At 39.8% G+C, this 26,607-nt stretch overlaps 1 protein-coding gene and 1 long non-coding RNA gene across 6 annotated transcripts in view; both read left to right on the top strand.

Annotated features, from left to right (window-relative positions):
• LOC127451447 (trinucleotide repeat-containing gene 6C protein-like) overlaps positions 1–26,607 on the top strand; it is a 103,282-nt gene that overhangs the window by 15,967 nt on the left and 60,708 nt on the right. The window lies entirely within an intron of this gene.
• On the top strand, positions 568–4,261 carry LOC127451448 (uncharacterized). Its single transcript, XR_007899105.1, has 3 exons — positions 568–2,396; positions 2,667–2,789; positions 3,042–4,261. It is a non-coding gene; the product is annotated as an uncharacterized LOC127451448 (long non-coding RNA).

Raw genomic sequence — 26,607 nt, 5'->3', positions numbered from 1 at the left:
GAGATGTGTTTCATAGCGATTTATGGAAGGGGTACATAGAAAATAACTTTTACCTACAGATGCAACCTCCCGTTAACTGTTAGACTGTCAGCACACTAATGGCCCCGGAGCCAAAAAGAAGTTTGAAACAGTTGAGCAGCGGCACACTGTTTGCGAGCATTCAGACACCGGCCGTGCCACTGGGGGAGGTGTTTAGAGCAGCATTTAAATAAAATATGTTCATATGACATTAAAAGAACACAGAGAGCATTACATGGAAAGTTGTTAAAGTCCAAGTCAGTTAGATATTGCACTGCCTCAGGAGTTGCTTCATGTAGTGCCTGAAGACCACCAATAAAGCATCTTATTGGGCACTCATTTACTATGTGATCAGTTGTCTGGCAAGGTGCACCACAGTCGCACGCTGGGGAATCTGCAGCTCCCCAATTATACATGAGAGAGGCACACCTTCCTTGGGTGGTGCAAAACCGGTTCAACATGACCCACTCACGCCGCTTCAGTTCACAGCCAGGCACACCACCCAAGGAAGGTGTGCCTCTCATGTATAAGTGGGGAGCTGCAGATTCCCCAGTGTGCGACTGTGGTGCACCTTGCCAGACAACTGATCACATAGTAAATGAGACTTATCCAGTTTGCTGGCTAATTGTGTGTATGCTGAACCAAAGATTTCTCACAGTTGTTTCTGCTGCTGTCTTTTTTTCCAACTTCATTCACAATACGTCCTGTCTTTCTCACTGTCATTTTATACTTGTGGTCCAATCGCCCACAACATAGTGTCAGTTCCAATATGATTGGCCGGTGGCTGTATCAGTATTTATTATGTCTTTTTTTTTTTTTTTTTTTTTTTTTTTTTGTAAAATAAAGTTTGTTTACAAAGTACCAAGCTGCTACGATAAGCACTTCTGAGGTAAGAACTAGTTACTGGATTTGCCAAATTTTGCATCATGGCACCGAATTGATGAGAGATACTGAAGAGTTTTGTTTGAGGCACTTGGCAGCAAGAAAACAAAGTATTCTCAATCACAGCTGCATATTTTGCTTTTCTCTTTTTCTATGTATGGATGGATGGAAATTCTGACCACAAGGTCTGCTTTTTTTCAACTTATTGTAAAATGTTTTTGAATGTGTAACCCCTTTACAGTATTTGTACAGTAAATTATTGAGGTATATTATCAATTTCAGATTTACCCAGCCCTAAACAGCACATAAGAAAAGTGAACTATTGTTGGTTGGTCCCCTTTTTTTCTATTTCAAAAGTTTGATATGGCAGTCAAGGGCAACTCTGGTTTGGTCCATTACCCTTCAGGCCTACATCAGGCTAAACGGCTTACACAGGTGCTATAATATATACACTACTGGTCAAACGTTTTGAAACACTTGACTGAAATGTTTCTCATGATCTTAAAATTTTTGATCTGAAGGCATATGCTTAAATGTTTGAAATTAGTTTTGTAGACAAAAATATAATTGTGCCACCATATTAATTTATTTCATTATAAAACTAAAATTTAATAAAAAAAAAAAAAAAAGTTTTTGAAATTGGACCAAATAATAAAGAAAAGCAGCCAATAAGTGCCCAACATAGATGGGAACTCCTTCAATACTGTTTAAAAAGCATCCCATGGTGATACCTCAAGAAGTTGGTTGAGAAAATGTCAAGAGTACATGTCTGCAAATTCTAGGCAAAGGGTGAGTACTATGAAGATGCTAAAATATAACACAGTTTTCATTTATTTTGGATTTTGTTTAGTCACAACATAATTCCCATAGTTCCATTTATGTTATTCCATAGTTTTGATGAATTTACTATTATTCTAAAATGTGAAAAAAAAAAAAAATTATAATATAGAATGAGTAAGTGTTTCAAAACTTTTGACCGGTAGTGTATATGCTATATTTGCAGAGTTGGTTTGTCAGTTAACACCTGCTCTGCTCTAAGGACCCACTTATTACAGCACCGTTCTATGCTATATTTGCAGAGTTAGGGCATTGTTAATTAGTGCTAATGACTCAGTCTGGCTGATCGTTCTTGATTTCCTTCATTTGCAAAGTGGAGTTTGATCCCCTGAGATTTTGGCATCCACTTTAAGAGCAATGCACAGGCTGCTCTTTGAGCCCAGTGCCATGATTCTTTACGCAGACAGCCCATCTGAGAGGGCAGCCACTACCCACTGTGTGCATGCATGTGTGTGCAGACGTGCAGGCAGGCAGTAGAAGGCAAATTCAGGATGACTCATGGCCTAGTGGGGCATGGTATTAACTTGCTTTTTAGAATTTCACTTTGTTGTTACTAAAACATGTATTATAGCTTTTTTCCAAAACCAAGTTAGCTGCCTAAGGAGGCAGCATTTTAAGGCATCATTGCAAGCTCCATGACGCGAAGACTGTTCTAAAAGGTAGGCATCTTTATTATGCTGCCTACCTAGAAACCTTGTTTTGACCTAATTCTTAGGCAGCACAACATGTATCCTTTGCAGAGATACTGTACAGAAAGATGGATATAAATACTTCTGTGTCAAAAAAAAAAAATATTTTACCAAATATTTGTGTCATGTGTCTTAATTCATATTAAATTATCGCAATGTTAGCTTAGCAACATGCTGACGTGTGTATATATACAGCCCCAATATATCAGTGACCTTCTACACCCTTACTCCCCCCACCAGAGCGCTCAGGTCTTCTGATCAACTTCTATTGAGGGTTCCTTGTTGCCGCTATAGATCTAAGAGTGACTGTGCCTTTTCTGTGATTGGTTCTAATCTATGGAATAGTCTCCCTTTCCATGTGAGGTCAGCGTCATCATTAGCCATTTTTAAATCTTCTTTAAAAACATATTTTTATTCTGTAGCTTTTGAATAGATCATTGAATAGTTTGAAATGGATAAATACATGATGTTGTATTTAAATGTTTTTATTTTATTATGTTTTATATTTAAATTTTAATCAATCTGTTTTTATATCACTCTGTCATTTTGTTAGTTTGATCTGTAAAGCACTTTGAGTTAACTTCTGTTGTTTTTAAATGTGCTCTATAAATAAAGGTTGACTTGACTTGACTTGGAAGATGAACCTTTGGCCCAGTCTGAGGTCCTGAGCACTCTGGACCAGGTTTTCATTAAGGATTTCTCTGTATTTTGCTGCATTCAGCTTTCCTTCAACCCTGACTAGTCACCCCCAGTCCCTGCCGCTGAAAAACACCCCACAGCATGATGCTACCACAACGCTTCACTATTGGGATGGTTTCCTCCAGACATGACAACTTGGAATTGAGGCCAAACAGTTTAATCCTTGTTTTATCAGACCAGAGAATCGTGTTTCTCACAGTCTGAGAGTCCTTTAGGTGCTTTTTTGCATTCTTGCACTGAGGAGAGGCTTCCGTCTTGCCACTCTGCCATAAAGCCCAGATTGGTGGAATGTTGCAGTGATGGTTGTCCTTCTGCAAGTTTCTCCCATCTCCACACATGATCTCTGGAGATCAACCAGAGTGACCATCGGGTTCTTGGTCACCTCTCTTACCAAGGCCCTTCTCCCCTGATTGCTCAGTTTGGTCGGAATGCCAGGTCTAGGAAGAGTCCTGGTTGTTCAAAACTTCTTCCATTTAAGAATTATGCAGGCCACTCTGCTCTTGGGAACCTTCAATGCAGCCAAAATTTTTTGTAGCCTTCCCCAGATCTGTGCCTTGACACAATCCTGTCTCTAAATCACAGTGGGTGGCTGTGGCTCAGGTGGTAGAGCGGGTTGTCCACTACTCGCAGGGTTAGCAGTTCAATTCCTGGCCCACATGACTCTACATGCCAAAGTGTCCTTGGGCAAGACACTGAACCCCAAGTTGCTCCCAATGGCAGGCTAGCGCCTTGCATGGCAGCTCAGCTGTCATTGGTGTGTGAGTGTGAGTGTGAATGAGACACAGTGTAAAGCACTTTGTAGAACTGCTAAGGTTAAAAAAGCCACTATTTAAGTGCAGACCATTTACAGTCCTGTCTCTGAGCTTTGCAGGCAGTTCCTTTGACCTCATAGCTTGGTTTTTGCTCTGATATGCATTTTCAGCTGTGAGACCTTGTATAGACAGGTGTGTGCCTTTCCAAATCATGCTCAATAAATTGAATTTGCCACAGGTGGACTCCAATCAAAGTGTAGAAACATCTCAAAGATGATTCAGAAAAATGGGATGCACCTGAGCTAAATTTCAAGTGTCATAGCAAAGGGTCTGAATACTTATGTCAATGTGATATTTAAGTTTTTTCTTTTTAATAAATTTGCAAAGTGATCAAAAATCTGGTTTGTGCTTTGTCATTATAGGGTACAGGGTGTAGATTGATGTGGAAAAATAAATGCTGCAACATAACAAAATGTGAAAAAGATGAATGGGTCTGAATACTTTCTGAATGCAGTGTGTGTGTGTGTGTGTGTGTGTGTGTATATATATATATATATATATATATATATACACACACACACACACAGTACTGTACAAAAGTTTTAGGCACTAGTGAAAAATGTTGCATAGGAAGGATGTCTTCAAAGATAATGCCATAAATAGTTTTCATTTATCAATTATTGTCATGCAAAGTCCAGTAAACATAAAAAAAGCTAAATCAATATTTGATGTGACCACCTTTGCCTTCAAAACAGCACCAATTCTCCTAGGTACTCCTGGACACCGTTTTTCTTGGTTGTTGGCAGATAGGATGTTCCAAGCTTCTTGGAGAATTTGCCACAGTTCTTCTATCTGTTTAGGCTGTCTCAATTGCTTCTGTCTCTTCAATTAATCCCAGACTGACTCGATGTTCTGTAGGGGGTCTGTGGGGGCCATGCTATCTGTTGTAGGGCTCCCTGTTCTTCTATTCTAATCTATTCTATTTACAAAAGTAATGTTTGGGAGTCTAACATTTACGTTTCCTATGGACACACTAAAGCTAAAGATATACATAACTATCTTAAGATAAATGTTTTTGTGAAACATCTTATGTGCTTAAGACTTTTGCACAGCACTGTGTGTGTGTGTATATACATATATGTATATGTATATGTATTTGTGATGTAAAAATATTGTGTTGTCGCTCACGATTCAATACCATATGTATCATATGATACATAAACACATTATAGTGTAATTAAAACCAAGCAACGCAACACTGAGAGCTGCAAAACAGGAAAAAAAGAACAACATAATAAACAACAAAAATCGGTAGCACTTTATTTTACAGTACTGTTCTACATTTATGTACTAAATAATTACAACAACTGTAGTAACTACAAGGTACTAACCCTAACTCAAACCTTAACCCCTATTAAGTACATATAGTTACCTAAAATTACTCAGTACTTTCTTGGGTAAATACACTGTAAGTACACGTACTATAAAATAAAGTGCAACCCACAAATCTTACAACGTAAGAAACCCGTGATTACATGACACTTATTATTCTCTGCTTATGGCGGTGAAATGTAAACAGGTATGAGCACAACACTTGTGCACGTTATATGCTGGTAATGACGGCGGTAATGTTGACATGCAAAGTGAAACGGGTGAAGAGGCCAAAACAATTACATGTGCCAATCATTTTTGCTCAAGCTACTAAGTAATATTGGATTATGTACATATATCGATTTTTTTTTTTTTTTCACCACTAAATAACATTTAAAGAAGTTTTTTACTTACTACAGTCACTTTAGCTTGATCACTGGAGGCTTTAATACATTAAGGCATGATTTTCTATAAAGCTGCTTTGAAACAACATGTATTGTGAAAAGCGCTATACAAGTACAAATGACTTGAGTGTAGACAAACTAATTTTTCTCAAGAAAAACATGAAAATTGTGAGTTCATATTAATTTTTCTCATTTCAATCAAACAAAATAAATGCAGTGCTATTGTTTAAGTTACTTCATTATAGAGCTCTCCTTTTTGTTGCTAATGTCAGACATTTATGATTTAAAAGGCATTTATGTTGAAACCTTGAATGAGTTTGAGCAAAACATTTGTGGGCCCTGTTTTTTTTAAAAAAAATTTTTATCGTATTGTATCGTGAGGTTTTGCATCGTATCATGAAATTTTTGTGTGTTTGTATATATATGTATATATATATATATATATATATATATATATATGGGCTGGAAAATTTAACGTGTTAATTTCTGTGACTAATAGTTGACTGTTTAATACCTTTGTTTTTTTTTTGTTTTTTTTACGCAATTAATGCAGTGCCCTTTTTTTGCACTTTCTGAACCTTCACTAATGGTTTCCCCACTTCCTGTGGCTAAAATTGGCATATATAAATTTCCAGGATGTACACATTCAACTCGACTGCACATCCTAGCACAGAAACTGATTGTGTGGAGCAGTGCACGCTTATTCATTACGCGTGACGCATGTCCCGGGCATAATAAACACATGAGCTTATTTACTGTACAGAGAATGGAGACTTCGCCCGCAAGTGGTGAGCCAGGTGTCAGAGAGATACGGACAAGCTGTATCGCTTTGCATTGCCCAAAAACGCTCTCAGTTTCAAACCGAAACTGTGCAAGAGAAACCCCGATTATTTATTTATAATGTATATTAACATAATATATACATTCATAAATATATATATTTTGCTATTTAAAATACATACCATGTAAACATGTAAAATACATACAGTATATATAATACAATATATAAAAAGTCAACTGTGTACAGTTTAAATAAATTGTGTATCAGGCCCATGCAGAGAGCTACAGTATTTCTGTATATTGTGTGTGTTGGAACAGAGCTCAAGTCTTGTTCTTACAAGTGCATGTGAATACATATACGGCTTTCATTGTGCCTTCTTTGTATCTGCGTGTAGGGGTGTTACATTTCTGCCTTTACATAGGGTTGTAAAAGAGAACTGTTTTTTCAATGCTCCATGACTCATTTTAATAACAGATTTAGTTTTTTCTTATTTAGTTAATTACACCAACACTTTGTGTTAGATCTAGTAAATTGCAGCCTAATCATGGGAATTTATTCTGCTGACAATGGATTCTATGAGAGCACATGAGACACGGAGACAGGTTTTTCTTTTTTGCAGGCTTTTTGTATCACCGTTCTGAGCTGATTCTGTAGGGCAGGCATTTGTTAACTTGCAAAGAACCCCCCCCCAAATAAAATGAGACCCTTACAAAGGATCCCATATTAATTGTATAATCACAGCAAGCCTATTTATTTTCTCATATGTGTGTACAGTAGACCCAGTTATATTTTTAGTTGTAGTAAAACAGCTGCAATATTGTGTCCATTTCGCTTCCAATCTGTCAAATATGTCAAATGAGGGTCTTTTTTTTTACATCATCTGTGTGGCTGTGGCATATAATTTTCTGTAGTTTTCAAGTAAATGAGAAGGCAATATTTTTAGAACAGCATTACATCATTTTCATTCCCAATATAAGTGCAATGCTAAAAATAAATCTTAAGGAATTAGTTTTTTCTTTTTATCAAAAAGTGTACACTAAGCAAACACACGCAAAGTAATCTCAGCTAATAGGATTAGTGCCCGACCGATATATCGGTTGTCCGATATTAGCCTTTCACCGATATATCGGTATCGACGTATATGTTTACCGATATGCGCAGATATGAAAACTTTTTTTCAGAACATATAATGGAGAAAACAATGCTTTAGAATTGGTGTCATAGCGTAGTTTGTCCAGCAGAGCGCGCTCCGACTCCATTGTTTACAGAGCTGAACTGACGGTGGCTCTGCAGACAGGGCGGAGTTCAGCAGTGCGGTGTTTTCACGGTAAGCTGGTAACTAGTTTGTGAAATACATACTGGAAAGTTAATAAACAATGACCCCATCATTTTCCCTTTTCAATATTATTAATATAACGTTAACCCTGTCCTTGACAACCATGTCAGTCATGTCTGTTTGCTGTTAGCCAGCTATAGTTTGTTAGTGCAGTCAGTAATGTAGCAGATTGAAAGGTAAACATCAGAGCATCTTTTTGCAGTTCAGCAGGCAACTGTGCAGTGGTGGATTGTGTCTGTTGGGTGTTGATTTCACGTTGTTATTACCTAGTTGGTGAGAGACAATGCAGGAAAGTAAAATAAACAATGTCCATCTTTTACTCTCTGTGACAACGAGCTTATAGCTAACTAGGTAATCACGTAGCTACTTTCATATAGTGTCAGCTGAGTGGAAGCTAATGTGTAAACATGTATTCACCAAACTGTTTTGTTCAGGATTCACAGTTTGATACCCCCTTCAACGAACAATTCCAGTCATTGCATTTACAAAATGTAATATTTAAAAGTCTGTTTTTCCACTGTTGAAAGTTTCCCCTGAACTTGTATAGCAGAATATGGTGTAACACTGCTGCCGCTGTTTATTTTGACTTGGCAGTATTAATATAGTCAGCATTTGACTGATACTAAGCAGTACTACTGATGTTTATTTAGCTATTTATTGTATTTTTATTTATTCTTTATTTTAATGGTCAGCATTTGACTGATACTAAACAGTACTACTGATGCTTATTTAGCTATTTATTTTATTTGTATTTATTCTTTATTTAAATGGTCAGCATTTGACTGACACTAAACAGTACTGATGTTTATTTAGCTATTTATTTTATTTTTATTTATTCTTTATTTAAATGGTCAGCATTTGACTGATACTAAACATACAGTACTGATGTTTATTTAGTTATAATTTTAATAGATTTTTTAAATGGTCAGCAACTGACTGATACTGAAAATACAGTACTGATGTTTATTTAGCTTTTTATTGTATTTTTATTTATTCTTTATTTTCTCAGTGTTCATTTCTAAAATTTGTTGACAATGTATAATAATCATTTCAAATATTCTTTGATAAAAATACTTGTTTAAGAAAGCAGCCTTCTGAGTACCTTTGCATAGTCATATTGGTTCAAAATCGGTGAAAAATCCACATAGAAAAGGTCTGTTTTCATTCCAGCTCAAAAATTAACTATATCGGCCACCATATCGATAATCGGTGAATTTTCCCTTTTTAAAATCAGTATTGGTCTCAAAAATCCCATATCGGTCGGGCTCTAAATAGGATGGATGACCTGGAAGCAGGGTCTACAATTAACACTCACAAAGCGAGTAAAATGTTAGTTACATAAGACTCTTATACATTTTTTAATGCTTGCCTGCAGAGAATACATTATAGGCCTACATGAAATCCATTCAAAATCCTTCATACGTGCAGCTTAAAGGCCATTGATTGCCTTCTCAAAGCAGAGCTGTAAACACCTTATTTGTTATTTTAGTCAGATCCCTCTGGACAACAAAAGCTAGATGAGCACCAACCCCTTGAGTAAATGCAAGGTAGCCCTGGACATGCATGGACACAGGGAGACATGACAGACAGAAAAGAAATGTTGATTGATGTCAGCAGCAGTGGAGGTGATGCACTCCTGATGATAGAGAGGGAAATTTCTGTCATTCCCTCTTTACATTTGGCTTCCCATAGAGATAATTTTGTATCAATAGGGATCATTTGTCTTATGCATTCAAAATGTGAAAATTGTGCCCCTTTGTGAGCATGTTGAGATTACATAAGATGACCGCGTGCCAACTTCATTATAAAAGACTCCACAGACACAGTTTGAATTTTCAGCGTAAAGAAACTTGGCCTACTCGTTCAGGTTTGGAACAACATGAGGGTGAGTAAATTATGAGAGTATTTTCATTGCATTTTTGAGTGAATTGTTCCTTTAACTTTATAAATAAAGGTGTGTGTTCAATAGTATATTAGTTTTAGCTGTTATTTCGAAACTGATGTCAAGAATCATTAAATTTCACTGGTATTGTAACTTGGAATTTCATTATTAAAATTTTGGGATTGTGACAACCCTACTTTAGATCATATCCATTTCTCCCTGTCTGATGATCCTTCTGATTCCCTGAGCACTTTTACGTGTCTACACATAGAACATGAGTTGGAGAGAGCAAGAGGAGCTAGGATTGAACTGCTAGCATCGTAGAAAGATGCTTCAGTGGTTTTTTGCTTCAGAGAGAGGGGTGTTGTGGCTGTGTGAGTGTGTTTGAACTTCAGGAGGTGCTGTGTGGAGAGAGAGAGAGTGAGACCCTCACTGACTGGGTCAGTATTTATAGCCTCCCTCAGGCTGTGCAGCCTACCGGCATCTTGTCTTTTTGCCTGCCATGTGTGTTTGCATATTCACACTAACTCAATCTCCCTTTAAAAGCAGTTTGTTCTTATAAGCTGTCCTTGAGTGTGTGGCCAATGTCTTTCTGCATAATATCCACACCATGGCAGTAATACAGGAATAAAGGGCAGGTGGGAAATGGAGAGAATGGCTCATTACAGAGCCTTCTGTCTTTATAATGTCCCCATCTGAATGTCACACGGTTTGGTGGAATGTAAAACGGGGAAAGAATGCAGGCAGATGTGGACCGGTAACACAGGTCAGGTGAGCTGATCTCTGGAATCTGCTATATACCGGTAGGCTGCACCTGCGCATCTCCATGCATGTTCTCTCAATCGCACTGCTCTCTCTAATAAGAAACGGCCTGGACTAATTTCAGCTTTGGGTGTCAGACGCGCCATGTCACTGTGTGGTACCTCAGTGTTTAGTAGCTAGCGGTGCTTCATCCTGGATTAGAGGCTTATGCAAATTACTTTGGTCTGAAAAGTGGCCTCAGTCCAGAGATAGCAAAGTCCTCAATGAAATGTATGGAATTGCTGTTATTTTAACTACTTAATGACTTCAAAATTAGGAATAGCTTGTTTCAGTTTTGATAAAATAGTTGGCTACAATACATGTGCAATACATGTTTACTAACAAAAAGTAGCTTGCTAAATTGAATTATCGAATTATATAATAATCAATTCAGATAATTAGAGCAGTGTTTATCTGGAACAAAATGGGGATCTGAAATTAAAAGCACTCGTATTTAAATATGCACTGTAAAAAATGTCTGTAATTTTAACAGTAAAAGACTAAAAATGCTACAGAAATAAAACATTAATTGATTAACGAGTATTAACTGTAAAATATACAGTACATTTTTTTATAAATTTAAGACAATACAGTAGTTTTTACAATAAAATGATGTAAAAATTAAATTTTTTAGATGTAAAAAGTATGATTTTATTGTATAATTAATGGTAAAAATGTACATTATGTTTAACAAGAGAGTACATGTACTTTTTACTGTATTTTATTGTTAAAATTACAGTAAAAACAGTAACATTACATTTCATTATATTTTATGGGAATAGTTATGTTTCTTCTTATTTTTAATATCAATTATGTACATTGGGGTGTTCTGTTTCATATTTGATGTAGTTTAGTTAATGTTTACTGCATTATTTAAATTTCACTTGTGTTACCCTGATGGTGTTTAGTGTTTGTGTGAGTGACACTGAGCTCTGTCTCTACATGTTTATTGGTCATTGCTCCTGGAAGAGCCACTATTGTTGAGCTTCATGTCATCATGTGCCCTTCTGTAGTTACTACAGTGATTAACAAATAACTTATAAAGTAAAAAGCAGATTTTTACAGTTCTGTAATATCAAGTTTATGATGTTTTTTTTACTGTAAATTTAACAATTTTATTTTTAATTTGTTTTTACAGTGCCATCGTAGTCATGTAAATTACAACAGTTTTAAACTGTAAGATTTGCAGGTTATTCTGTAAAGTTGTTTACATTTTTACTGTATTTTTTCATAATTATTCTGGCAACCACTGCTAACAGTTTTTTTTTACAGTGTGCGGCAAACAAAAAGAGCAAATCTGCAGTTCAGTTTCAGGTTCAGTCTCTCTCGCGCCTCATAGCGGCTCTAACTGCATTGAGAAATTCTGCTCTCAGAGTTCGTATTTATTTAGACAAACTGCTATGTCATTATTGAACTATGAAACGGGAGTCTACAATGTTGTCAGAAAAAGTGATATGATATTTCAATATATGATTGTATTGGCACAGCCCTATTACTTATTGTTAATTACTCCTCAATGCGTCATGACATTTGCTAAATGTAAAAAATAATTTTAATGTATTAAATGTAAAAAGTATCATTTTACTGTATTTTGTTGTTTAAATAGACAATGTTAATACATATGTAGAGGATCAGTGTTACAATGATTCAATCATGTTCTCTTTTACTCTTGTGCCAGAGAGGGGGATGTTCATATGAAGTGTGGTTAATTGAGGGTGACTATGGTAAGGATTCCTCTCTGCTCTGTACTTCTCCCATGAGGCCCGTCCCCAGTCGCTCCAGATTTCATGTAGAGCAGCTCCCAGTCTTCATTTTCACTCTGTCTTTTCATCTCTCCTCAAGAAACCGCAGGCTTTAAATACAGCTGCATATTTAAACACTGCTAATTAAGATCTCCAGACTCCTCTCATTCCTGCGAGGTAAAACATGGAAAACTATGAGATTAGCATGATAGGCCAGCATTATGGTGATATCCCTGCAATGGGTTACACAGATTTATGATCTCATGTGTGAAGCCTTTGAAATGTTTCGAATGGCAGGTATGGGTCATGTGTCACTCACAGTTTTGTACTTTCCAATCGCATTAGAGATAATCTCTACTGCAGGGTTTTGAACTCACCACGAGCTGGGTATTTTGTTTGACATCTAGGGTTTGATACTGTAAAAACAAAAGATTAAAGCTGCATTTGCTTGCCCTTGTATTTTATTTATTACAATTGCTAAATACTCTTTTGAAAGTAGCTGACAAAGCATGAAATGCGAGGTCCCCATAGCCAGTCAAATTGTTATTTTGGATAATCGTATAGCGCCCTATGATGTGGAAAACATGGACGGAATTGCAGAATCCAGTCATAACAATTATGTAAACTTTACAATGCTAAATGTCACAGAATTTGACATAGAAATGAACGTTTGAATGCTAGGGGTGGGTAAAAATATAGATTTTCCGATGCATCACGATCTTCATTTGAACAATCTCAGTACTGATTCTTAAATCCCAAGATCGATATTTTACACTATGCGCAGCCCTCCACTACAATGAGAGGAAATCACTTGCATTTGTAACCAAATTTCACGCTATGCGACAAAAAAATTTATATACTTGGCAACTGGCTGGTAAATGTTTAAATTTCACTTACCAGTGAATGAATTGTGTAGTACACTGATGGAGTATTCAGCAGCAAGATTTCACTGCATGTTGAGAGTAAATGTTATTCTGTTTAAAGTGTGTCCCAAGATGAGATACACGCGACCCATTTGTCACTGAATAATGTCTCTTTTAATACCCTTTTTATCTTTACAGTCAGTTGTTGATCATAAACGACAAAAAAATGAACATTTAATTCTAATCGGGCATAGCACAGATGAGATAAAGCCATTTGAGTCTCTCTCGTTAACATGCACTTATTTAAAGAAGCCGTTTACAGAAATGCAGGATTCCCTTAAAGAGAAACTACCGGTTTTTAGCACGTGTTCAATGTATATACATGCAAATAGTACAAATTAGTTTTATCACAGTACCAAAATTTCAGTAGTCGGTACCGATACCAATTTCGATACCACAGCAAAAATATGCTAATATGATAATGTGCTATTGAACACATACGTTTAGTTATTTTTAATAATTATAGATTAAAATAATTATTATTTTTCATAAAATGTTTTAAAGTTTAAATTAATCATCAAAATGGTGTCTAATCAATTAATTCTTAAAAATGTTAATAAGTGAAAATAGAACTTTTTAACATCATTGCATTTAAAAAAAAAATAAATAAATATGCCAAACGTATATTCAACAGCTGTCTTGCTTTTGATAAATTGATTGATTATTGTTATTGTTCTTATTATTATTATTTCAGAGAATATTACATTTTACCATACAGTTGTATTATTAATATATTTTTATTCAATTTGTTATTCAATTTTTTCAATTTCAAGCATCTAGCTTTTATTTTGTATCGTGCTTTTATTATGATGTGTGTTTTTTGCCGGAAGTTTCACTTTTCCAGATAAACAGTTCATGACATGGCCCAGTGTGATCATTGAAGACTTTTAAGTCATGTCTAAAATCTCATCTATTTTTAACACTGACCTTGGAGTCTGACAAATGAAATGTAGGACACAGTTTTGGAGTGTTTGTATTTTAGACTACTGGTGTTTGTGGTAATTCTGAAATGTTATTTTTTAAATTGTATAACTGTGAAGCAGTGTTGTAGTACTCGAGATCAGTCTTGGTCTCGAGACCACTTTTTGAAGGTCTCGTCTCGGAATCGAACGCATTTTTACTCGGTCTGTCTCGGTCTCAGACAAAGAGGACTTGGGATTTTATTTCAAGACCGGTCAAGACCACAACTGCGGGGATATCACTAAATTGCCTGTGCATTGTCTGATTTATTTGTTAACATTTGTTAACACATTACTGTGATTGGATGTAAAACTTCCTGCTTCAAATGCAAGCAATAACTTGACTCATTTCTAATTTGAAATTTTTGTTACTGTTAACGGCTGTCACCCATCCCTGTCTCCCTTTACACGCACTCCAAGAAAGTGAATGTGGGAGACAGGAGAAGAAACTGTGGCTTTCTGAGAGATGTCAGCCAAATCTTCTGTAATACAGTTTGGCTTCCTAAACCAGTGTTTCCCAAACACTGTGCCAATTAGTGTGCCACGAAAGATTGTCAGGTGTGCCATGGAAAATTATCAGATTCCTCAAAATAAATAAATACAGTTTTTCCCAGTATTTTAGTGAAAGCATAGACATGGTAGAAGAGTTTTTAAAGTTGCCAATTCAGTATATTTTCCATTACAAAGTATTTTATGCAACCACTTTAAATATTTTGTCCATCATAACATTATTGTTCTAACAAACTAGTCCGCTGTCAAACACAACTCCTCACATGCCCACAAAATGATGCTTCATCATCACACTTGTAGTAAAAACATTAAGTCAGTGAACCGAATGAATGAATAGAATACAACAGGTGTATTGTTTTACTCACAGACTAAAAGCTGTTTCTTTGTGCACAGCATTTAGTTACAGATGTTATGAACAGATGTGGCTTACTTGTCGCGTTTCTCTCATGAAAAATAAAAAGAATATGAGAAACTGTTACTAAAAGCAAATTCTCCTGTTTTAAAGTCCAAAAACACAGTGATACGATGTGTAGATTCTGAGGTACTGTAATCTTAACGGAGTGTGTTTGACATCTGAACCAGTGAATGGAGGCCGGGCGGCTGCTCTCCGGTCCTAGTGCCTGCCGGATCCAACCTCTGTCAGTGAGACTTATGTGTTTTGTTTTTTTTCTCTCTATCAACAACGCAATTATGACCCAGTGCGACTTTATTTCCGGAAAATACAGTAAATAAAAAAAAAAATTATGTTTTTTTGCAAGAATTAATTTGCATGAACAAATCTACAAATTGGAAAAGACACAAATTTGCTGGTTTTTCATTATTCAGTTAGCACTCTTAGCACCTGTGACCTCATTATACAGCGTACCTATGTTACTTGCATTTTTTTGCATAGCCAAATTTCAAACATTACGAGTTCACGTTACTAAGACAGACAGAAGACATGGACAAGTTCTTGAAAAGGAAAACAATCAACGATATGGGATAGTGGTGTGCCTTGGGATTTTTTAATCGTAAAATGTGCCGTGGCAGAAAAAATGTTGGGAAACACTGACCTAATCCACAAATTCATCTGCAAAAATGCATCCAAAAGAAAACACACAGCATGCCTGGGACCACGTCAAACTTTTATCGGCACTTAGAAAGTAAGCATAAAGAAAGTTAAGCTAAGTGTAAGTGATGCTAGCAAAACTAGCTAGCTAATGTTAGCAATCTGCCTCTTGCTGCATTCCATTCAACTTGGAAAGTCGGATTTTCCAACTTCCTACTGGGAAAAGTGCAATGGAACGCCACTTGAAGTTGTAATTACAACTTGGAAAGTCATGTGGAAATATTAAACTCCAAATTCGCCTAGATGCAAGTGCGTGACGTCACACAATCTTGTCAGCCATATCCTGCCCCTCTTCTCCCTCAAAGACTGATACAGACACAGATACAGACGTTATTCCGCCGGCTACGGTTCTCCATGTCCTCCAACTTCTCCCAGACATGCTCCAAATCCACCTTGGTCACTAGCGGATTTGCAGATAATTCCCTCTCCGATGACTCCAGGTAATCTATCTGTTTCTCGACATCCCCCACTCTTGTAACCACATCAGAGAACTTCGCCTCCATGGCAGTGATCGATCGACGTATCACAGCAAGATCCTCCAAATCAGCAACAACCTTCGTCAGCATTGCCAACATTTTCAGCATCTCTCGCCGCATTTCCCGCACCTCCTTGACTAAGTCGACTCCCAGGCTTGCGGCCTGCTCAGCTTGAGCACATAATTGTCTTTTAATGTCTCCAGAGCCCAAGGATTTTGAATTCTTTGACATATTGTCCTCCTAGGACAGTTATGAAACAGAGTGTATTGGATCCCAAAGGTTTATGTCATTAAAAGTATTAAAACTAGCAAGGTGCGCAGAGCTCGCCGTTCACACGTCCGATCCTCACATGGCGTCACATGTAGAGCCCGACCGATATGGGATATATCAGAAGGCTGCTTTCTTAAACAAATATTTTTATCAACAAATATTTGACATTGTTATTATACATTATACATTTTATTTAAGCTGGGCATTTTTAAGATGGGTATTTTTTAAATGAAGAGATAACAGTTAATTTGAACTGATCATATATTTTACATATAAAATATTGATCTGAAAATTAACTAGTAACAATAGCTGTTAAAAAAAATAAATGCAGTGGAAAAAGTACAATATTTCCCTCTGAAATGTAGGGGAGTGGAAGTATAAAGTATTAGAAAATGCCATGTTAATACTCAAGTACAGGACAAGTACCTCTAAATTGTACTAAAGTACAGTTTTCTTGCTTATCAAAATATCATCAGCAATATTTTGCTGTTAATGTATAACAAAACAGTCACAACCAAAATAACTCATGGTTTGCTGCTGCCGAGTCAAAAGAGATAAACAGCAGCAGTGGTGTTACACCGTATTCTGCTATACAAGTTCAGGGGAATCTTTCAACGGTGGAAAACCAGACTTTTAAATATTACATTTTGTAAATGCAATGACTGGAACTGTTCAGTTGAAGGGGGTACCAAACTGCGAATCCTGAACAAAACAGTTTGGTGAATACATGTTTACACATTAGCTTCCACTTAGCTGACAAGGCATGAAAGTAGCTACGTGATTAGCTAGTTAGCCATAAGCTCGTTGTCATGGAGAGTAAAATATGGACATTGTTTATATACTTTCCAGCATTGCGTCTCACCAACTAGGTAACAACGTAGCGTGAACTCAACACTCAACAGAACAGACACAGTGCACCACCGCACTGTTGTCTGTTGAGCTGCAAAAAGATGCTCTGATGTTTACCTTTCAATCTGCTACATTACTGACTGCACTGACAAACTATGGCTGGATAACATAGCAAGCAGATGTGATAAACATGAGTGACATGGTTGTCAGGGACAGGGTTAATGTTATATTAGTTATATTGTAAAGGGAAAATGATGGGGTCATTGTTTATTAATGTAATAGTCACTGTAATAATAATACTACTAATAAAAAATATATATTTTAGCAATATCTTACATCTGTGATGTTCTGTTGTGCAGCACTGTTTGACAAAAATACAGTGTTTGGATTGTGCCTTGAGGATCTCTATAAAAGCACTTCATTTGATAAAAAATAATGCAGTGTTATGCAGAAAATGTTGAAAGTTTTATGAATGAATCTGCTTTGCCAACATTTTGATGATAAAGTTAATCAGGGAATTGGAAAATAAAATGGAAAACAAAGAAATTGGGGAAAAAATAACTAAATTTGCAAAAAAAATAAATAAAGAGGATTTCATAGGGCCCTACTAATAGCAGTTAGGGATGGGTTTTAATGAGCGATAAGTCATACAACAACAGACTAGTTGATTTTTTCCCCCTTTTATATTTATATATATGTTTTATATATATATATATATATATATATATATATATATATATATATATATATATATATTTTTTTTTTTTTTTTTTCAACCAAACTTAAATTCATCCCCTTTAAAGCACCGTCACAACAGCCATACAGATTTAGACAGATGTCTTGCTCCATTGCGTCGCATCTTGCAATGTTTTTACCTTTTTTTTCTGTAAGTGTCCACCATGAGAGGTCCATTTTTAAGATGGAGGAAAAATTTACGTTTTTTTAAAAACACATCTGAGCGCCACTGCTATCTTCTCCATTCTGCCCAATCTAGCTGTTCTTGAAACCAAGATCAATGTTAATGGCATCAGTTATGTAAATAAAATGAGTCCAATTGGGTGAGGTGAACCCGAAACCAGCCTAATTTTACAGGGCTTCCTTATTACCAGTTAGTCGACTAGTCGTTCAGGGAACCCACCGATTAGTAAATTTTTGAAAAAGAGTTCTGGACATGCCTAATAGCACTTATCATTGTTTCCTGTGCCAACCTCTTACAGTTAAAAGTGCATAAAAAGCTGCATTCCATCTTTAACATCTGCATGCACAGTCCTGTATTTTAGACCAGTCAGTTTATTACATTTTGTGAGTCATTTGGCAGTGGAGATTGAGCTTGAGTTAGGTCTATTTCTGTTGTGAGGAAGTGACAGATGCTCTGTGATGAACACTTGGAGATGTGGGAGAAGTGGAGAGAAAAAACAAGCACAAGGTGTGTATCTCCATAGCAACAACTGTAGTCTGAGACTCGGGGATGCACAAGGCCATCATAAGGTGTCTGTGTAAGTGTCACCCTAAGGAGAAATGCTCCATGCTGTCTAGCTCCAGAGGGCATGCACACTGTACAGTCCTCAATAGACGGCTGCTAAAATGTGCTGTTGAGTCTGAGTGACATTGAATTATATTCAAAAACCTGTCCTCACTGTGTGGTCTGATTCACATCTCCACATCACAATGCTTTTGTCTCCCCTCGTAGCTCATTTGCAGTCTTAAAACGGCCTTGGAAAGTGCAGTTGATCAAAATAAACCCACTCAACATTTTTTCTGGACTCCTTTTGAAGTTGCGGCTCATCCTAGAAAGTCTGTCATTACGAGTTAGTAGCATGTGTAGAGAGTGTGTGTCTGTACTAGGTGGTGCTGTCAGTATGCTGTAATTCAGTTTAAGGTGTTTCCTCTGTATTTAGACTGGGCACAGGTCCTGTAATTTCAGCATGTTAAACAATTCTCTCGCCGTTAGCCCTATTATCTGTCCTGTGAAGTTGAAGAATCAAACCGTTAAAGCAGGATTTAATTTCTCATCAGTCAGTAAATTAAGACGTCTTTATGAAAGCGAAAGAGTGAGATCTCTGCCACAGCATTGAAAAGATGGAAAGTGTTCCCCCTGGGCCAATGTATAAAATGCTTTTTCTGATGAAATGCCTCTTAATTTTCTGGGAGTTCAATGTGCATCTGAGCTGTTTTGCAAACATGCATGTTAAATATCTAATGGCACTTTTCCACTGCACGTTACGGTTCGACTCAACTCAGCTCGCTTTACTTTTCTGAGCTTGCTTTTCTACTGCAGTTTAGTGCAGTCTCAACATGGGTGGGATTATAGGCTGATCGTCATAGTTGTGCCACCCCTTCGCGTCGCCCCATCCAGCTCTCGTAGTATCCTCTCCTCGGCTACTACCGAGAGGAATGTCTGCACCTCGTTTATTGACCACGGTGTGGTTTTGCGCACAGCCATTTCTTTTTATAATTCGAAAGTCACGTGCACAAATGATACTGCTATCGCTGTTGCTAACTTTAAAACTAGCGGGTTGATGTCCTGTGACGCAAATCCAGTGACGCTGGTAGTGACGATTCTCTCTGACCAATCAGTGATCTGCAAGGTTTTGACGTCACATTTAGTATCAGCTCGGCTCGCTTAGAACCTCGACCGAGGTGGTACTAAAAAAAGTACCAGGTACCAGGTACTATCCACAGTGGAAAACCCCCCAAAAGCGAGCAGAGTCGAGCCGTACAGTGCAGTGGAAAAGCCCCATAATACTACCACCACAAAAGAAGCTGATGTTTACTTTTTCTCTGTGTTTGTCATTTTTTTCCAAATCGCTATAGAAGAATTTTACAGGTTTAATAGAAGTGAAGCTCTGCTGACAACATTCGAGACATAATTGGTCGATTACCACTGAAAATGTTTTTAGCGCAGACTCTCAGTAAAAAAAAAAAAATTGCTTACAGTAACTCACTTACAATGGTTATCAATGGGGCCATGCATTTTAAGGGTTTAAAAACAGAATTGTGTAACTCATAATTGTGTTTGGATTTTTCTCTTAAAAGGATTGTTCATGTATTCTTGGGGTATCGTGCAAAAGGATAGGGAAATTGTCCCTGTTAAAGGAATATACCGGGTTCAATACAAGTTAAGCTCAATCAACAGCATTTGTGGCATAATGTTGATTATCAAAAAAAAAAAAAAAAAAGAATTTGACAAGCACTGGCAGTTTCCACTCGTCCCTCCATTTCTTTAAAAAAAGCAACAATAGAGATTAAAGTGAGGCACTTGCAATGAAAGTGAATGGGGCCAGTTTTTGGAGGGTTTAAAGGCAGAAATGTGAAGCCAATAATTTTATAAAATATCTTTCATTAATTCTTCTGTTAAAACCTTTGTATTATTTGAGCTGTACAGTTGTTTATATCATCATTTACTGGGATTACATGGTTTACTGCATTACGTCGTCATGGCAACAAAGTTGTAAAATCTGATATAACTCTGCTAAAAAAAGGTACGCTATTTTATCACACTAAAATAATGTTAACACGCATATTGTTTACATTTTGTGGCTATACTTTTGAAACATTGTATATTTTATTATTTATGGATTGGCCCCATTCACTTCCATTGTAAGTGCCATTAAAGTGTTTCAGTTCACATGAATCTCATAATGGTATAATTGATTGAGGATTTGCATTGTGTATCTGTGCCCAGTGTTCAGAGAGCTGGATTTAGAGGCACACACAGTCTTTCTCTCCTCTCTCCCTCCCCTTACACTCTCAATCCACCCCTCACCAATGCTGCATTGTGATTGGACGAGCACTGGCAGTTTCCACTGAAGCTTCTAGAATACATCTAAAGGCCCTGATTGCAGCCATTTTTCACAGCCACGGGGTAAAAGTGTAATTGACAGAGAACATACAGCGAACACGAGAAATTAGTCATACGTTTAGGGGTCCATATGCTTCCTGTAACACATCCATATCCAGAACAATGGGTCGGAGAGGAGAGGAGGACTGGGAATCTGTTGCAATTGGTCACCCCAGCTTGTGACAGGCAGGCAGAGCTGGACTTTATCAGTGATTGGCATCACCGACTCCAGCTTAGGACTGCGACTGCGCTGCTGGAGAGTGTCTGTGCTGCAAATATGCCATGAAGGAGAGCAAGGGGCCATAACTGGGGGAGGGACGTGCGTGTGAGAGGGAGAAAGAGAGGGGGAGAAATTGAAAGGACATGTTCATGCTAGCTCAGGATTCACATTTTCATGTAACACTGAGGCCTCTGCAGCACATAACCTAAAGTGTATGTTAGCCTCATTATTAGCCAGTAGGAAAGTACCAAAGGATCCTGGGTGACGTAGTTCACCTTATTACTGCAAACCCTGATCATTACTGCAAATTTTTTTCTTTAAAAGAAATAGAATAAAAGTTTCACTAGAAGTAACACTATAAACTTAAAGCAAAAATGTTTTATAAAAGTTGAGCTATTTTTAATTTGACACACTGTCTTGAAAACACAACAAACAGCTTGTCAAGATGCAATGGCCAAAGACGTCATCTTCAAATGTTCCTTATTTAAGTTAATTTGGCATCCCCATTGCTCTTGACCTGAATATTGATTTCTTTCTTTTTTACACGTGTGTTATGGTTATTTTGTGTGTGTTTGTATGTTTCTTATGTAACACCTGTGCAAATGAAATTTCTCCATTGGGGTAAATAATAAACTGAACTGAACTGAAATCAGCCTAGTTAACCATCATGACAGATGACGTATTCACGAAGTACACACATATTTTGTTTGTTTTTATTAACTGAGGGGCGAGTGAAAGTAATTTTCTGTGGTAATCTAAAGCATGCCACAGATGTTGTCAGTAGAGCTAAACTTGTAGTTAAACTAAAATACTCCTTGAAAGGATTCCTCTGGAAAATTTTGTGTGCATTTGTGATTCAGATTGTCTGTGCTCAAATTCACCTATTCATGAAACAAGCTTCCTCCATTATATAAGAACAATTTGCAGCTCCTGTTTACCAAGTGAAATTCATCTTTTATCTGTCACGTGAAGTTTTGTTCTGTTCAGCCTGACCCAGCTGTGTCTGCCTCTGAATAATCAATAATTTTCCTTCAATATCACTGGATTCTGTTATGAAAATGTACGTAAGTGAACAAGACCCATATTTGTAACCATCTTGATATTTTGCATTAGGAAGGCTCCTAAAATCCATACAAGACAAAACAAGCCCAGAAACCCAAAATAAACCCCTCTATTGTCATCCAAATGGAATTTGCAAAAAATAATTAGGTTTTCAAAGAGGTTTCCTAAACACTCCCCTCATCTGCCATTGCTTGCACAGACAGGTTCTGTCCAAAACTTACGCCAATGTACTATGTTGAGCTGTTTTGAAAGCAGCACAGAGCCACAGTGTTTACACTTTTTGGGGGAATCAACCTCTGAATGGTTTATTTATAGTTGTCTGCATATTAAGCTGGGAAAAACGTCATGGTTACTTGTGTAACCTCCGTTCCCTGATGGAGGGAACGAGATGTTGTGTCGATGTAATGACACTAGGGGTCACTCTTGGGAGCCCGAGACACCTCTGGTCTTTGCTAAAAGGCCAATGAAAATTGGTGAGTGGTATTTGAATGCCACTCCCCCGGACATACGGGTATAAAAGGAGCTGGTATGCAACCACTCATTCAGGTTTTATGCTGAGGAGCCGATATAAGGTCCAGCCATTTCAGCGGGTAGTTCAGCGTTGTGGCAGGAGGGACACAACGTCTCGTTCCCTCCATCAGGGAACGGAGGTTACACAAGTAACCATGACATTCCCTATCTGTCACTCACTCGACGTTGTGTTGATGTAGTGACACTAGGGGTCCCTATACGAAACACCACAATTGGCTGAACTGTGTTACGTGAAGTGGCAGTGTGTGGTGGGCAGACTACTGTGTGCCTCATAGCCAGCACACCAGGTCAACACGTAACCTCCCCCAACACAGTTATGAGTGTCAAACGGCCCTTTTTGGGGACAAGTCGACTACCCAAGAGATAGAGACAGGCTTAACCCAGTCGTGACCTCTTTTCCCCTTCTCTTTTTTCCACTCCCTAAAAAAGAAGGGGGATTATCCGACTGGGCCGCCAGGTCTAGTCGGGGGGTGTCCCTCCCAAGAGGAAGACACAGCGGAGACCACACCTCGCCCAAAGAGGGGGGGATATTTAAGTGGAAGGATACGTCACATGGTCTTTCCAACCATGTGGAGAGTCTTCAAGGTAGATCCTACCCAACGGGGGAGGAGTTACTACAAACATGGAGACTGGGGCAGAGGGGCTCTGCCCAAGGAAGACGCAGTTTTCCAACAGGGAAACGAATTAGCGGAAGATATATATATCGCATGGGGTTAGCCTTACAGGGAACCGCCACATGCGGAGCACCTACCCCAGAACAGGACTCTTAGTTAGCACGTGTACTGGGCTGGCAGCGAATCTCTCCGAACACTCGACTGCCACAGGGCTCGGAGGAAGTCAACCAGGGAACAAGCTTGTGAACACTACTGGGAATTAATGGCACATGTCTTCAGCTCAAAAGGAGGTGGAAGGCGCTATGTGCAAGCGATACACCCGGCCGGCTATCCCGGGCTTATCCGCTTGTGTTGCGTGCCACTACCTGGGAAGAAACCGGTTCCACCCGGAGGTTGTAGAACCATGCAAAGGTGTTGGGTGTTGCCCAGCCTGCTGCTCTGCAAATGTCTGTTAGAGAGGCACCTCTGGCCAGGGCCCAGGAAGCCGCTACACCCCTGGTAGAATGGGCTCGTAGCCCTACCGGGGGCGGCATGTCCTGGGCGAGATATGCCATAGTTATGGCGTCAATGAGCCAGTGGGCGATCCTCTGCTTGGAGACAGTGCTTCCTTTCCGCTGTGCACCAAATCAGACAAAGAGTTGCTCAGAGATTCTAAAGCTCTGCGTACGATCCAAATAGATGCGTAAAGCACGCACCGGACACAGCAACGACAGGGCTGGGTCTGCCTCCTCCTGGGGCAGCGCTTGCAGGTTCACCACCTGGTCCCTAAAAGGGGTGGTGGGAACCTTGGGCACATAGCCCAGTCGGGGTCTCAGGATCACGTGAGAGTAACCCGGACCGAACTTCAGGAACGTTTCGCTGACAGAGAACGCTTGCAGGTCTCCTACCCTCTTGATGGAAGTGAGTGCAGTCAGGAGGGCAGTCTGTAGACCCTGAAGAACTACAGAGATGTCCAATTAGGGAACGAGGCGCGGTCTGGAGGGATTCAGCCTCCTAGGAACCTGATGATCAGGTCGTGCTTCCCTAAGGACTTACCGTCAACTGCGTCGTGGTGTGCTGCTATGGCAGCAATGTACACCTTCAAGGTGGAAGGGGACAGCCTCCCTTCCAACCTCTCCTGCAGGAAGGAAAGCACTGGTCCGACTGCGCATCTCTGGGGATCTTCGCGTCGGGAAGAACACCACTTAGCGAACACTTAAAGGCATACAGGCGCCTCTTAGAGGGGGCCCTAGCCTGAGTGATCGCGGGTGCCAGAGGGTGCCCCGTCCCTGAGAAAGAAGGTCCTTCCTCAAGGGAATTTGCCAGGGGGGACCTGTCGCGAGGAGCGTGAGGTCCGAGAACCACATCTGGGTGGGCCAGTAGGGTGCTACCAGGATGACCTGCTCCTCGTCCTCCCTGACCTTGCACAGGGTCTGTGCAAGCAGGCTCATGGGGGAAATGCTTATTTGCGTAGGCTAGGGGGCCAGCTGTGTGCCAGCGCGTCTATGCCAAGGGGAGCCTCAGTGAGGGCATACCAGAGCGGGCAGTGGGAGGATTTTTGGGAGGCGAACAGGTCCACTTGTGCCCATCCGAATCAACTTCAAATCAGCTGGACCACATGAGGGTGGAGTCTCCACTCTCCCCTGAGGGTAACCTGCCGTGACAGCGCATCCGCTGTAGCGTTGAGGTTGCCCGGGATGTGAGTGGCTCTTAGCGACTTGAAGTGCTGCTGACTCCAGAGGAGGAGACGGCGGGCGAGTTGTGACATACAGTGAGAGCTCAGAGCGCCTTGGCGGTTGATATATGCTACCATTGCCGTGTTGTCTGTCCGAACTAACATGTGCTTGCCCTGGATCAACAGCCGGAACCTCCGCAGGGCGAGCAGAATTGCCAACAACTCGAGGCAGTTGATGTGCCAATGCAGTCGCGGACCCGTCCAGAGGCCGGTGGCTGCATGCCCTTTGCAAACAGTGCCCCAGCCCGTTTTGGAGGCGTCTGTCATGACCACGACACGCCTGGAGACCAGTTCTAGAGGAACACTTGCCCGTAGAGAGGAGAGGTCGGTCCAAGGGCTGAAAAGTCGGTGACAGACCGGCGTGATGACCACGCAATGTGTCCCGTGGTGCCATGCCCATCTCGGGACTCGAGTCTGGAGCCAGTGCTGAAGCGGCCTCATATGCATCAACCCGAGCGGGGTGGCCACTGCCGAGGATGCCATATGCCCCAGGAGCCTCTGAAAAAGTTTCAGTGGAACCGCTGTTTTCTGTTTGAACGCCTTCAAACAGGCCAGCACAGACTGGGCACGCTCGTTCATAAGGCGCACCGTCAAAGAGACTGAGTCCAACTCCAAACCGAGTCGGACAGTCCGGATCAGCCATTGCGACAGATTGGAAAGCGCGAGCCACGCGTCCAAGTTCCGTGCAAGGGGGACCAAGGGGACAACGTCGTCGGACATACCGGCAGGTGGGGCCTCGCGGTGGGGCGGAGCTCGAGGTGCCACACCACATTGTGGCCGTGCTGAGTCTAGGGACATCAAAGCACTTACCTGGCTCCTTGTGACCAACCCCGGAACAGCCTGGGATGGGGGAGGAAGAGGCCTGTCCTCAGAACCCATGGAGACTGCCACATCGGGGGGGCTGTGTGCCACAGCTGGGCGCTCAGGGGCGGAAAGGCCACCGCTGGAGCTCCAATCCTGCAAGAAAAAACCTGTGGATGGTAGTCGTGGTGACGACCGTGCACACCATGTATGTGACCCAGGGAGGAAGGAAGCCACTCTTTTGCTGAACTGTTGGGTACCGCAGCCACTTGGGCATGCGGCTAAATCAAACAAAAATGCAACAAAAGGCCCTCCACCGGGGGATGGAGTGGTCTTTTTACCAGCTCCAAGTGAGTGGGTTCCCTCGTCTCTGGGTCGCCCGTCTCAGGGATGCTTTGACGACCTCCGTGGGTTCTTAGGCGCCGGCTGTGAGACGGATGGCGTCTGCTTCCTGCGGTGGGCACCACGCTGGGGTCGGGCCGAAGGGGCAGGCTGCGGTGGAGCTGGTGCACTCACCGCAGGGGGACACCCTTGG

This window comes from Myxocyprinus asiaticus, chromosome 14 (assembly GCF_019703515.2).
Source record: "Myxocyprinus asiaticus isolate MX2 ecotype Aquarium Trade chromosome 14, UBuf_Myxa_2, whole genome shotgun sequence".
Classification (NCBI taxonomy): Eukaryota; Metazoa; Chordata; class Actinopteri; order Cypriniformes; family Catostomidae; genus Myxocyprinus; species Myxocyprinus asiaticus.
This window is presented reverse-complemented; position numbering and strand designations above follow the sequence as displayed.